This window comes from Neofelis nebulosa, chromosome 8 (assembly GCF_028018385.1).
Source record: "Neofelis nebulosa isolate mNeoNeb1 chromosome 8, mNeoNeb1.pri, whole genome shotgun sequence".
In the NCBI taxonomy this organism is placed as follows: domain Eukaryota; kingdom Metazoa; phylum Chordata; class Mammalia; order Carnivora; family Felidae; genus Neofelis; species Neofelis nebulosa.
The window spans coordinates 40,321,547-40,335,387 of record NC_080789.1 but is presented as its reverse complement, the minus strand read 5'-3'; the positions used below and the strand labels follow the sequence as shown (position 1 = coordinate 40,335,387).

The 13,841-nt window shown below is 36.9% G+C and overlaps 1 long non-coding RNA gene across 1 annotated transcript in view; it reads right to left on the bottom strand.

Annotated features, from left to right (window-relative positions):
* Window positions 1–5,494: 5,494 nt before the first annotated feature.
* The window catches only part of LOC131519173 (uncharacterized), a 43,422-nt gene continuing 35,075 nt past the window's right edge, over window positions 5,495–13,841 (bottom strand). Inside the window, exon 3 of the long non-coding RNA XR_009265510.1 lies at window positions 5,495–6,342. This is a non-coding gene — a long non-coding RNA (uncharacterized LOC131519173). The remainder of the gene's footprint in view (window positions 6,343–13,841) is intronic.

Sequence of the window (13,841 nt, the reverse complement as noted above, 5' to 3'; positions counted from 1 at the left end):
AGAGAAGCTATCTCTACCTCTTTCTTACGAGTGAGTCAGTCTGTATCTCTCTCAGAAGCCTCCAACTAACCTCTGAGGAGAGGTTAGTATCATTGGCCAGCATTATACTACTTGATGGAAATTACTGCTGCACAGATCAGAACCACTGCTAGAGGTGAGGCATGAAGTCCAGTTCCCTTGGCCATATGGATATTGTGTTCATTGCATACAAAACTGAAGATCTGTTAGGAAAAGTACAAAGCAGGGTGGTTGTTTAGAGGGTCAGTATCAGTAATGCCTGCTGCAAGGTGCTTCAGTTCTACACTATAAATATTCACAATATTAATAGTTTCAGAGAAATATATCAAGAAAAGTATGAGGCACTTTATATGAATGATCACATTTAATTGTCACAACACGGTTCCAGTGACATTTTACAATTGAAGAAATGGAAGTTCTTAGACATTATGTAATTTACTTTTGTAGTCTAACAAAAGCAGGTCTTGATTCCAGCTGTCTGTCTCCCAAGATATTTGTCGTGACATTTCACTCAGTCTCAAGGAAAATTCTTTGCTTTCTGCCTCATTTCCCTTTTGTTGATAAAGATATTGTTTCTTTCCAAACGATTGACCAAGTGCCGCTTCGTGACTTCAGATCTTTAGGTGTCTGAAGAGTGTCACTCATATAAGAAAACTCTTCTTATTGTGACCTCCCTATCCTTGAGTTCCAGGAAAGAACCATAAAGTCACATACTCAAAAACAACGTAGATTCCTAGAGTCTCTTGTACACAACAGGATATATGCAGCAGTTATGCTGAGAAGCAGGAATGGGAATAATTCTCTCACAGTTCCTGCTTTATAGAGGTGCTCAGAAAGAGGGACAAGGCTGAAGCTTTCTGCTGGCCATCTATTAGTATCACAAATTAGAACCAACAAGATAAATGAAAATTTAAACTTAGGCTGCTTCATGAAAGCAAGTCTAGTTTAGCAAGGCTGCTTGGGGAGTCCAGCCTTTAAAAGCCATAAGGTAGCCCTAAAGTGTTATTTTTCTTCATTGGCTCTGTATTAGGCAAAGTGAAGAAAATCTCTTTATATCTGGCCTGGAAAATATGAGTATAGAGCTTCTTTTATGAATCATGTCTCTTCATCAAAACTTTTTCATACTAGATCAAAGAGATCTAAGAACTTAACAGATAGGCGATCAAAGCCTTTATTTGAAGATGCTTATTATATACTAATTTAATAAATGCTTCATTTCATTCTTTATATTACTTGATCAAAAGTCTATATATCAAAACTTTGGGTTAAAAATAATTTTGGTTTTGGTTACAATTTTAATCAGGGTTATTGGGTAATTTAGGAAGTGATGATGGAAAAATTTCAATCATTAAGAATGTATGTGGCTGGGAAGGAAGTAAAATGCAAGGTAAAGCAAAGTTAGAGAGGAAGATGTTAACCATTTTCTCTTTGAATAAGCTATTTTAATATAATCTATTTTCTAACAGAAATTATGTTTACTCATTTACCTTAAAATATATTTAGTACATGCAAGGAGCTATCCAAAGAAGGAGAAGTGAATCCAGCCATAAAGTGGTTGAGAGTGGAACAGGGAAATAAGATTTGCATTTAAATAACTGAAATGCCATATATATGCCATATAGAAGGTGCCATCCAAAGTGGTGGTATTGACAAAGGAAAAATATTACATGCGATTGAATAATCAGGGAAGATTTGGTGAGCAGGTAGCCCTTGGGCTGAATTTGAGGATTTAGGCTTGCAGATAAGAAAATGACAGATATTTGCAGAGAGAAAGGACAGCACAATGATCAAAATATAAAAGCACGGGTATGAAAAACTCCAGACTGGTAGATCAGTTTGACGAGGGGAGACTCCTGCAGATCAGTGCCTGGGTCTTCATTTCTTCTTGGAGGATGACACTGGCCTTATCTAAGATTAAAATGTTACTAATTTGGGGCTTAAAAGGTGGTGAGTATGTTCCCAATCCTTAGTGTTCCCTCCCCCAGACACATGCATAAAATCAACCCAGGCTTTTGATCTGAAGCATGAAAGATCTGTCCAGATTGGCACCGAGTCTGTCCAGATTGGCAGTGAGGCTTGGCTGGGACTAGTTGAAAGTGAGAGAGTCTGGTGGGAGGGGGTAGGTGATCTGGCCATGGTGTCTCTGAAAGTGTGCTTTTTCTTTCTTTTACTGGATTCTATTTGCTCTATCCAGTATTTTTAAATGTTGCATTTGAACATAAAGATTAGTTGAAAGGAAAAAAAATTGCACAGCTTCATGGAGGGACCTTGAATATCCTAAGAAAGAATTGGGATTAAGAAGAAATTTGTAGGTCTATAATGTTTTTGGGAAAGGGAATGAATACAACGAGATTTCTGAAAAGGAAAGGTTTATGACTCATTTGCCTCTCATTCTTTAGTATCGAAGTATAGCCTTGCAGAAACCAGATGCTTACTAAGACTTTTCATTTTTAATTGTTAGACATATCGATGAACAAGATGAAGTGAATGACGAAAGAACGATGACTAAAAACATTTTTAAATGTTTATTTTTTTTGAGAGTGAGAGAAAGAGGGGGGGGGGGGGTGGAGGGGCAGAGAGATAAGGAGACACAGAATCCTTAGCAGGCTCCCGACTCTGGGCTGTCAGCACAGATTGCAACGCCAGGCTCGAATTCATGGACTGCAAGACCATGACCTGAGCTGGTCGGCTCAACCGACTGAGCCACCCAGACACCCAACTGAAAACATTATTTAAAGGGTGGAAAGGGACCAGCAGTGAACCTAACTGGGCCATGACTAGGACGGTGACCTTGGCAATAGGAAGGGGCTATGACTAGTAAATGTTTTGAAGATAGAACTGACAAGAATTGAAAACTGATACTACGTGGCAATGAGAAAGAATGAAATATGGCCCTTTGTAGCAACATGGATGGAACTGGAGAGTGTTATGCTAAGTGAAATAAGCCATACAGAGAAAGACAGATACCATAAGGTTTCACTCTTGTGTGGATCCTGAGAAACTAACAGAAACCCATGGGGGAGGGGAAGGAAAAAAAGAGAGGATAGAGTGGAAGAGAGCTAAAGCATAAGAGACTCTTAAAAACTGAGAACAAACTGAGGGTTGATGGGGGGGTGGGAGGGAGGGGAGAGTGGGTGATTGGTATTGAGGAGGGCACCTTTTAGGATGAGCACTGGGTGTTGTATGGAAACCAATTTGACAATAAACTTCATATGTTGAAAAAAAAAAGTGATGGGGATTAGAGTCAACGAAGAGATCAAAGATGATTCCTAATTGTAAACCTGAAGTTTGTGAATTTGATGGTACAAAGAATACATATATAAGGAAGGCAAAAGGAATACTTTGAAGATGAAAAGTTTAGTTTTGAACATGTGTTTACAGTGACATGTATTTTATATATTTGAGAATAAGTAGTTGTACAGGTAAGCCTGACTTTTGCAGGAGGCAAAGACCAGAGATAAATAATAATAGGGAGACATCTGAGTTAAGGTAATTGAGAAAGGAGAGATTAAATAGAAGATGAGAGCCCAAGACATATTTTGAGGAATCTTTATTTAGGGGAATTTGAAGAAAATCTGGAGTTTTTATAGATATGATATCAAGAAGCTATTTTGTTCAATGACAACATTAGACATTAATGTGATAATAGGAAGCAGAAGTATAGCGACCGTCCTTGAACTGCTTCAGGTCAAGGAAAAAGAAATTGAAATTCAACTTTAAATACCAAAATGCAAGTCCACAAAAGTGCCATGTTTGGCTGGCTTACCACTCTATTCAGGATCTTGGACCCTGTAGTTGCTCCATAAATATATAAAGATATTTTAATTAAATGGATTAAATAGCTTAAAAGTCCATAATTTATGGTGGAATGGTTATTTTCTCTGTTCTTTTTTTAATATTCTTTTTAAAACTATAGGTATAGTTTGGGGCACCTGGGTGGCTCAGTTAGTTGAGTGTCTGACTTTGGCTCAGGTCATGATCTCACGGTTCTTGAGTTCCAGCCTCACGTCAGGCTCGGTGCTGACAATTCAGAGCCTGGAGCCTGCTTCAGATTCTGTCTCCTTCTCTCTCTCTCTCTCTGATCCCTCCCCCACTTGTACTCTCTCTCTCTCTCTCTCTCTCTCTCTCTCAAAAATAAATAAACATTACAAATTTTTTTACTTAGAGGTACAATATATGCTTATAAAAATTTCAAACCAAAAAGTAGAAAGTAGATAGGAAATTGCTATGAATATTTGATGTATATTTTAGACATTTTTATATGCTATATGTGTGTGTGTGTGTGTGTGTTCATAATGGAATTTGCTCTTTATCCTTCACAATGTATTATGGGAAATTTATCATATTAGTACATGTACATCTACCTTATTATTTTTAATAGCTAAGTATAATGTTTCGTAATATGATGTGTAATTATTACTTTTGCCACACCACTACTAACAGGCACTTAAGTAATATGCATTTTCCCTATATTTAGCAATGATGATGCATTGCATTTTCTTATGTAAATGTATGTGCACAGGTGTGAAAAAATTTGTAAGATGGATTCCTTTTAGTTCAAGAGTGTATTAATTTCAACATTGTTAGTTATTGCCAAATTTCCTTCAAACAGGCAGTACCAATATAACCTCTTTACAAATATTCAAGCAAACATATAAAGCAATTCAACCATAACTTGTTTGCTCATTGCTATACTGATAATAAAGACTTAAGTTCTTAAGCATAATTTTTACTTTAAATATTAAAAAGAATACTTCCTGTGCGAAATCTATAGCAACGAACAAGTATTTCCTGTAGTGAAAACATGCGACTGTTTTTCTCCTTTGGTCCCCATATCATGATTCCACTAAATACACATGTTCATTGGAAGAATTGGGCTGATTGCAGGTGAGTTATGTAGTACAGGTGTGAGAACTCTACCAGGAACAGCAAACCCACCTGGTCTAGGGGACAGTCACGTAATAAAAATATGTGAAATTGGCATGTGTGACACAATTAGAATTCTGAACAGGAAGAATCATATACCTAATATAGTAAGGATATCCAAATTTAATTTACTCTAATAATTTAATATTATGGTAATTCTCATATAAATATATGTTTTAAAACCATGTCATAGACATATTCTAATTGAATGTTATTTAAATATACATTTTTAAAATATGCCCATCAAGAAAACACATCTGTGGGGCAGATTTTACCAAGCCCAATCTTAGTTTGGATTTAGTTCCTCATGCTGATGCTTGCACCCAAATTGGGTCTGACTGAATAATTCACACCTTATTCCATTATCTGGAAGACCTTCACCACCAGAGAGGAGGGAGGTTCTGTAAAACTCACATGTCTATAAAAGCGTAATGGGAACACCTCTGAAAACCTAATACTTGTCCTATATATTATGTATCTATGAAACAGTTTTATTACAAAACATGTATGTTTATTACTCTACTTCAATGAAGTTCATAACCTCCCTGTAAGTTATTATCAAAATTTTATAGATCAGAAACTGAAGAGGCCCAGATAAGGAACTTGCTCCAAGTTTACATGCAAGTATGGCCTGGGTAGCCTCCACCTTAAACTGAACTGTAGATCTAGTGGCTCTAAGATACCACACAGTTATTCTGTAAGTACCTGAGCTGGTTTCTAGAGTGAAATTCTCTGGGGAAATCTCAGACCATACCTCAAGCTCCTCTGTGATGCATGTTTAGGCATCGGGAAATGAAAAGGGCCTGAGTGGTTCAGGCCGTGTCACTCTGGGACACAGATGGTTGACATATAACCTTTCAGGGTAATTTGTTGCCTCAGTAGGAGCGTTGGAGTGTTATTCAATGGTACCAGCTAGGAAAAACAAGCTGCAAATAGCAAGGACTCAACATTTATACTGCGTATTCCTGTGGAAAGTGAGAAATAACAACCAAGTCACTGGGAACACAAAAGCTACAATGTAGATCTGAGAATGTCACGGTTCTTTGGAAGGGCAGTTTTAGAATCGTGTAGCTGTGACGAGAGATTAGCATTTTTCATGGACATAAAAATCAAAGAAATTAGAACCAGCTCAGTTAAGATGCCCAACACTTACATTGTAGAAAATAACATTTAAATAACTTTAAGCATATGTCTAACATCTTATTTATATCATCTCAACAACTGTGCCACTTCTGTTTATTCCAGCTTTACAAGTAACTTCAAGCCATTAATTCCCCAACATCTAGAAAATCAGCGTTGTTTCACATAGGAGGGTCTCACATCACTCATATTCTCCTTTCCATCCACGTGGACTTCATACCTTGCCATGTCACCAAAATAAGAGGAAACAGCAAATACCTGAAGTAAATTTAAAAAGTAGAATCAAAATTCATTTCATTGGTCTTAGACTTGTTAAGTAATTGTCTTTAGGGCCAACCTCTTTTATTTTTAAACATAATATATACTCCTTTAAAATCTGACACACAACAGAGGTATATTTAGTCACCATATGGTAACTGCTATAACAAGTCATTCCAAAATCTCAGTGGCTTAATACAATAAGGTTGTATTATCCTTCTTATATCACAGCCTATGGTGAATTAGTTGGGAGAGAAAAGGCTATGCTTCATGTAGTTAGGGACCTGGGCTCTTTGTGTCTCTGTCCATATCATCCGTGGAGGCTTTTGAGTCCTCCAGTAGGTACATTATATGCAGGCAACTGACCAGCTGACCAGCATGGAGGTCAGCTTAGGAGATGTCTGTGCTCCAGGCCTGAAGATGGCGTACATTGCTTTTACCTGTGGCAAACCACTGGCCACAAAACCAAATCATGTGCCCTCATATAAAATTTCAAGAACAGTTAGAAATAGTTTTAAAGTATGCCAAGGAAGAAACTAGAACTTAGACCTCAGTTTGTGTTAGCCATCTCCATCACATGTAACTACTTGACTAGTATTTCTCAAAAGTCTATCTCAATATGCTTTACTTTCAACTAGCACTAATAAACATAAAAACAAAAAATTATTGAGTAAAAAGAAGGGACTCTACTAAAAAATGTACAGCTATTTTTTCTATGTCTATTGTAAAATATCTGCTAGGTTCTCTATGAAAAGCAACCTCCTTTGTATCCCTTGTTGCTCATTATTTTAATAAATAAGATAAAATACAAACTAAAAATATTTTTAAATAACTAGAGGATGGTTATGTAAATTGTGATTTATCCGAATCAAATATGATTTGATCATAATCAAATTAGCATATAGTAATATGTTATGCAAGATATTTGGGAAAAGAATAAGATGGGAAATTATCCTGATATATTTTTGATTAGTTGATTGAGATATAACTGATATACACCACATATATTTGAAGTGTATGGATTGATTAATGTTGATACAATATGTATGCATGGAACTATCACTATAATTAAAACAACAGATAAATCCATTAGCCTCAAAAATTTTCTCTTGCTCATTTATAATCCCTACCCACTGCTGCCCATCTCCAAGTAGCCACTCATCTGCTATCTTTGTAGCTTTCATTTTACATAAATAGAACTATACAGATGTGTATTTTTTGTCTGCTTTCTTTCACTTAGCATAATCTGAGATTCATCCATATTTTAGTAGGTATCATTACTTTTTTTGTTGTTGCTAAAGAGTATTGGTATGGATATACCACAGTTTATTTATTTTTTCACCTATTAGTGGGCATCTGGGTTGTTTCCCATTCTGGGTTATTACAATAAACTGCTATCAACATTCACGTAAAAGTCCTCATGCAGATTTATGCTTTTTTTCTCTTGAGGAAATACCTAGAAGTAGAAGGTCTGGATCATATGGTAGGTGTTACGTATAACTTTTTAAATGAAAATTGCCAAATGGCTTTTCAATGTACATAATTGTAGCATTTTATATTCTCACGAGCAGGTTATGAATTTCCAGTTTACTCACATCCTCACCAACTTTTGGTGTAACCATTCTTTTTAGTTTCAGCCATGCCAGTAAGTTTGTAGTAGTATTTCACTTTGGTTAGATTTGCATTTCCTTAATAACTAATAATTTTGGGTATCTTTCCATGTTCATATTGGCCATGCAAATGTCTTCTTAGGTGGTGTCTCTATTCAAACATCATGCCTATTTTTCCATTGAGTTTTGAGAGGTAGCCCTTTCCTCTCAGATTTTGGTGCCAACTCTATCCTCTGTAATAAAGGAGGTGGCCTATTACCTGGGACCTTCACCCTCTGGGCCTATGTTGGCAGTAGCAGCCCTGTGGGCCTCTGAGTCACCCTAGAAATTATTATTTCTTTTTGTCAAAGGATAACACATGTCCATAGCCAAGTAGCTCTGTTGGCCCATTTCCTGCCTGTAGGGTCCCGGAATTCTGGCAGCCTTCTTTATTTCATCCCATCTCTGTCCCCTTCCATCCAAGCTGGCAGTATTTCTGATTAAGTGGTTGATTGGATATATGAGTTGCATGTCTAATCTCTACAGCAAAAATTTGTACAGCCACTGGGGCCCAATTTCAGAACCCACTATCTGGATAGGCTGAGAATCTTCCAAGTCATCAAGTTCTGGTTCCATTTTGCTTAACACTTCCTCTTTTAACTTATTTCTTTTCTACCACATTGGCCATAAGCAGTAAGGAGAAACCAGGCTGCATCTTCGAAACTTGTTCCTCAGCTGATTTTACCACTTGATCACTTAAAGATCTACTTTCTATCCAGTGGCAGAAAATAATGCAGCCAAAATTTTTGCTACTTCACAAAATAATATATGTCTATCTGTGCATTTAAATATATATAGTAGATAAGTGCTATCATACTGTCTTATTCTTTCCCTTCCTAATACATTTCAAACACTGTCCTGTTTTGACTCACATATACACACATAAGCACATGCGTGTATATAATTCTTTTTAATGTTTGCGTGTTAGTTTTATAATATGTAGGTTTACATTCTTCTCCATCCCTTAATAGTTCTGTGCTCTTAGAACAAGTTACTTAGTTTTTCCCTACCCCAATTTCCCTATCTAAAAACACTGATGCTGGTAAAATATCTACCTCATAGGTTGCTTATAAGAATTGAATTATAATCCTATGGAGCCATTAACACAATATTTGGCAGATAGTGAGCACTAAATAATTGTTACCTATCAATATTTCCAAGGTTTTATGCCAGTGCTTATGCCCTAACCCTGTGACCAGAAATCCTGGACAAGAGCAATTCCTTTTGGCTGTTAAGAATGAGATATTTCTTGGACATACTCTCTAGGCTCTTGTTAAGTCTTCATATACGTGGCACTTTAGCCACTCAGGTGATCATAAAATTTACCATGGACGATGTGGAAAAGCAATCACATTCTGGATTACAAGGCTGTCACTTCTCACTGTCCTTGCTGTTTCCCGCTCTATCCATTGTCTGATCAGCCCCCTTTCACATGGCACCTCTGAAACTGACAGCCTCTGACACATTGCCCAGAAACATCTTGCTGTGAAATAGCTATGCCACTTCTCAGTGGCCCTGATATTCAGGGCCTGTAATAGGACATCCTTAAAGGTTTCCACCCTCAAGGTAGGAAAAAAAATCTTCAATTCAAAATGAAATTGTATTTAATTCAGTTAATTTTATTTTTGGCAAAGGAGATAAAGATTGACAGGAGATCAGAGTGTAAGATTTGTACAATCCCAGAAGGTGGTAAACCATTGCTTTGAAGAGCAGGTTAGGGAGCAACTTATTCTCATTTAAAATTTATTACTAAAAATTTGATTAGTCATTAGATTTATCAATTTGATTCATCAATTTTCAGCCAAGTAAATTGTCAGTGAAGTGGAACTATATAGTGTGTGAACCCTAATCTGATAATTTAATCTATAATCAAGATGTGAATTTCTTAAACCATCTCCAGTTCAAATTCTCTAGTGAGATTCTTTTGGGCAGGCATGGAAAATAACTTCATGTCAGTTAATTTTCAGTTTCCATGTATCAAATCACAATGGTGTTTAAGTCTGCAACATCAATTTTGAGAAAACAGAATTCAAGGATTCCACATCATTGTATTTGTTATGCTTACACAACTGGCACTTATTTTTGAGAAATAAAATGAGATTTGGCTCTATTTTTGAAACTGGGTACAAGCCAATGTAAGCTTAAAGATGTAGCATGTTCCTTGGCTTTTCAGCCATTTTTTTTAGAGAAGTTTGCTTCTGGTGGCTGCATGAACGTGTCTCCCTTTGCTCCACAGCGGCAGTTAAAAATCCATTCGAAGGTTTTAAGCAAAGTTCACTTGATTGTAGGTCAGTACCCGGTGGATAAATCACAAAATTGCTTCAAATAACGTACGTGATTTGCTTTTTCCCTGCTGAGGAGAAGCTCTAAACTGAGAGAGCATGAAGTAAGGATTGTTTCCTCTCCCCTAAGGTTAATGCCCCTGTCACAGCTGAAGTCCCCGTCAAGGAAACACAGAGAAGTAGCTTAAAAATGCAACTGTTTTCATCAATCTGCCACAGGCAGCAGAAAACAAATGATTGTGGTTCCTATCTTCGCCAGTGGCAGAGCATTTGTTAAAGTACAAAGATAAGAGAAGAGAAAGGGACAAGAAATCCCTTGGCAGAGAGCATGAATGAAATATGCCGCCAAAAGTGCAGGGCCTTTCAAAAATAATCTCTTGTAATCACTGAGGCCTGTTACGGTGGCAAAGTGGAATGTTTTGGTGAATGTGTTAGGTGAAAATTCCCTGCATAGTATTAGGCTATTGACCCCCTGCTTCGAGAATAATCTTTCTCAAGCACCATTTTCATCATGTCATCCCTACTCAAGGACCCTTATGGAAGAGCGCCCTGGTATCTACCAACTTAAATCCAAACTCTTCGCCCTGGCATCCCCAGTGGCTCTCTCCAACTGATTCTTGCCTCTATTGTACCAGCAAACAGGCCCTCTCCAGTCCATTCAAATATATTGGCTTGCTTTCCTTTGCATATTTTTTTTTCCAGAAACTAGCTTTTTTTTTCCTCCTCATTCTTTTCCAGCCTTGAATGTTCTCTTTATTCTCAATGTGCATATTCCAAATACTCGTGCATATACTTCCATTCCATGCCTGTTGAATTCTCTAAGATTAGCTTAGAAATTGGCTTCCCTCAGGAAGTCTTCTCTGGCCATACTCCTATTTATTTTCATCCTGTATCCCTCTCAACTCATATTTTGCACTACTTTTATTTTTAAGTTTGTTTACTTATTTTGAGATAGAGAGCACAAGAAGGGGAGGGGCTGAGAGAGAGGTAGAGGGAATCCCAAGCAGGCTCTATGTTGTCAGTACAGAGACTGATGTGGGGCTCAAATCGATGAAATGTGAAATCATGACCTGAGCCCAAACTAAGAGTCAGATGCTTAATCAACTGAGCCACCTGGGCTTGGGCTTTTATATAAATATATAAATATATATTTAAATACATAAATATATATTTTAAATATATATTCTGAACCGTGAATTCCACTTCTACAAATTTGGTGCCCCAAACTGGAGTCAAAATATAACAATGGTAGCATGTTTCATGTTTATTTTACCAACGACTTGATCATCATTCATTTTTTTATTTATTCAATAAATCTTTATGCTTATTATGTGTCAAGAATATTGCTGAATTCTGAATCCAAAAATAGTTAATTTAAGACCAGTATGTTGTACAAGTGCAGAAGTTCAGGTAAAACTTTCTGAAAAAATGCAGCCTCATCTTAACCTATATGTGACTATATTTGGGACAAACTATGAATTTCTGGGAAAGAGGAAGCAAGATCAAGAATATCATTAATATAAAGTAATAAAAAATTTTATGGGATGTCAGAATATAAATGTGATTCTTAAAAACCTCAACCCTAACTTTTTGCTAGCACAATCATTTTTTTTTTTCCTCATGGGCAGGTTTGCTGAATGCAAGTTTATTTTTAAAATTTGATTCCTATAAATAAATGCCATGCCAGGTATTGCATGTTATAGAATTATTTAGAATTTACCTGGTGGTCTCAGAAACTAAATAAAGGTTATTACCTTCCATGGGTCATAGAATTTAGACATGCAGTCACTTACTCAATAACCTTTTCTCATTATCTTCAACCTTTCACTAACATTTCTGGCTATTAATCACTTCCTCTTCATTAAACTCTCTCTAGCATCAAAGTACAATATTCCAAGATTCATCTCTTACCTCCCTGATAATTTAGTATCTTTTTTTCCTCGTCATTCCTTGTAAATATAGAGAATTTCCATGTTTTAGTACTTGCTCATTGCTTTTCTCTCTGTATTTTCACCCATGTATGTTCTGTGAAGACGGTACTATTCCTTTTCCTAGATCATCCTCAAGAGAAGAGAAAGCGTTCAATGAAACTGATGAGAATTTGAGACATCAAATGGGCCACAGTTATGGGATGAGGTCACCCCATTGCAGCTTTCCCTTTTGCTCAGCTCTACTGCCAGCCTTCATGGGATGAGGAGCACTGGGTAAAGTCTAGATGTTTGGAGGCAGATGTCATCCTTGTACTATTCTACCTCTGCCTCCTCTGAGAATGTAAAGAGATGGATAAGTTAATCCAACATTCACTCTTTAGGTGCCGCCATCTTGCTTTCAAGTGCTTCTGTGACTCTGTATCTTGTTCATTACCTGGATCTTTGCTGATGCTGTTCCTGAAGCGCCAAGGCTAATTTATCTTCACTTGGAGGAGGCCTTTTCCTCTCTTTTTTTCTCTTCTTTCGCATAGCAAACTGTCTAGGCAATCTGAGGACCAGATTCTTAGACCACCATTATATATATTATATAATATATAATGTAATACAAAAGTGCAGCTGATATTATAGTATTGAGAAATAAATACTTTAGAACAAAAAAAAAAAGGCTTAACATGTGACAAGTCAGAATTTCAATGTATAGACTTTTTAGTCTGTATGGATGGATCCAATTATTTTTATTAACATGTCTTAATCCTTTATTTTGTTCCCTTTTAATGTGTTTTGTTATCTTCAGGCCAACTTCAAAAATAGTTAAGTCTCGTATGAGCCACAGAACATAACTATATGAGGTTTGGGGCTTAAATGTTAGTTTTATATATTTAAGGTGTTAACTCTAGTTTGGAAGCTATGTTGGTCAGAGTTCTCCAGAGAAACAGAACCAACAGATGTGTGTGTGTGTGTGTGCGCAGAGAGAGAGAGAGAGGAGAGAGAGAGAGAGAGAGATTGATGGATTGATTTTAAGGCATTGGTTTGTGCGATTAAGGAGACTGACAGGTCAGAAATCTATAGGAAGTTCAAGTAAGCTGAAGACTCAGGGAAAATCCATTTTGCAGTTCAAGTCCAAGGCAGTCTGCTGGCAAAATTTCTTCTTCTATGTTCTATTACAGTCTTCCACCTTACAGAGGGCAAGCTTCTTTACTCATATTTAAATGTTAATCTCTACCAAAAAACATCCTCCCAGAAACATTCAGAATGTTTTACCACTCATTGCAGCATCAAGGTCCATCCAAGCTGACACATAAAATTAAAGTCAAAAGTCAAAAGACAGAAGTCAAAAGTTCATCTTTGCCTTACTTTAGACCTTCTTAAAATTTAAGGAGGGAAGTGAGTCAAAGGCTAATTTTTTTAATTCATATGACTTGACTAGACTGGTGAATCACCATCCCCACTACTGCCAGCCCATCACAACTACCACGTACTCTAATATTGGCTCTGCATTATTCACTAAAATGTTCCTAATTCTGTTTATTTTTCAGAGGGAGGGAGGGAGGGAGGGAGGGAGGGAGGGAGAGAGAGAGAGAGAGAGAGAGAGAGAGAGAGAAACAGAGTGCGAGTGAGGAGGAGCAGAGAGGGAGGAA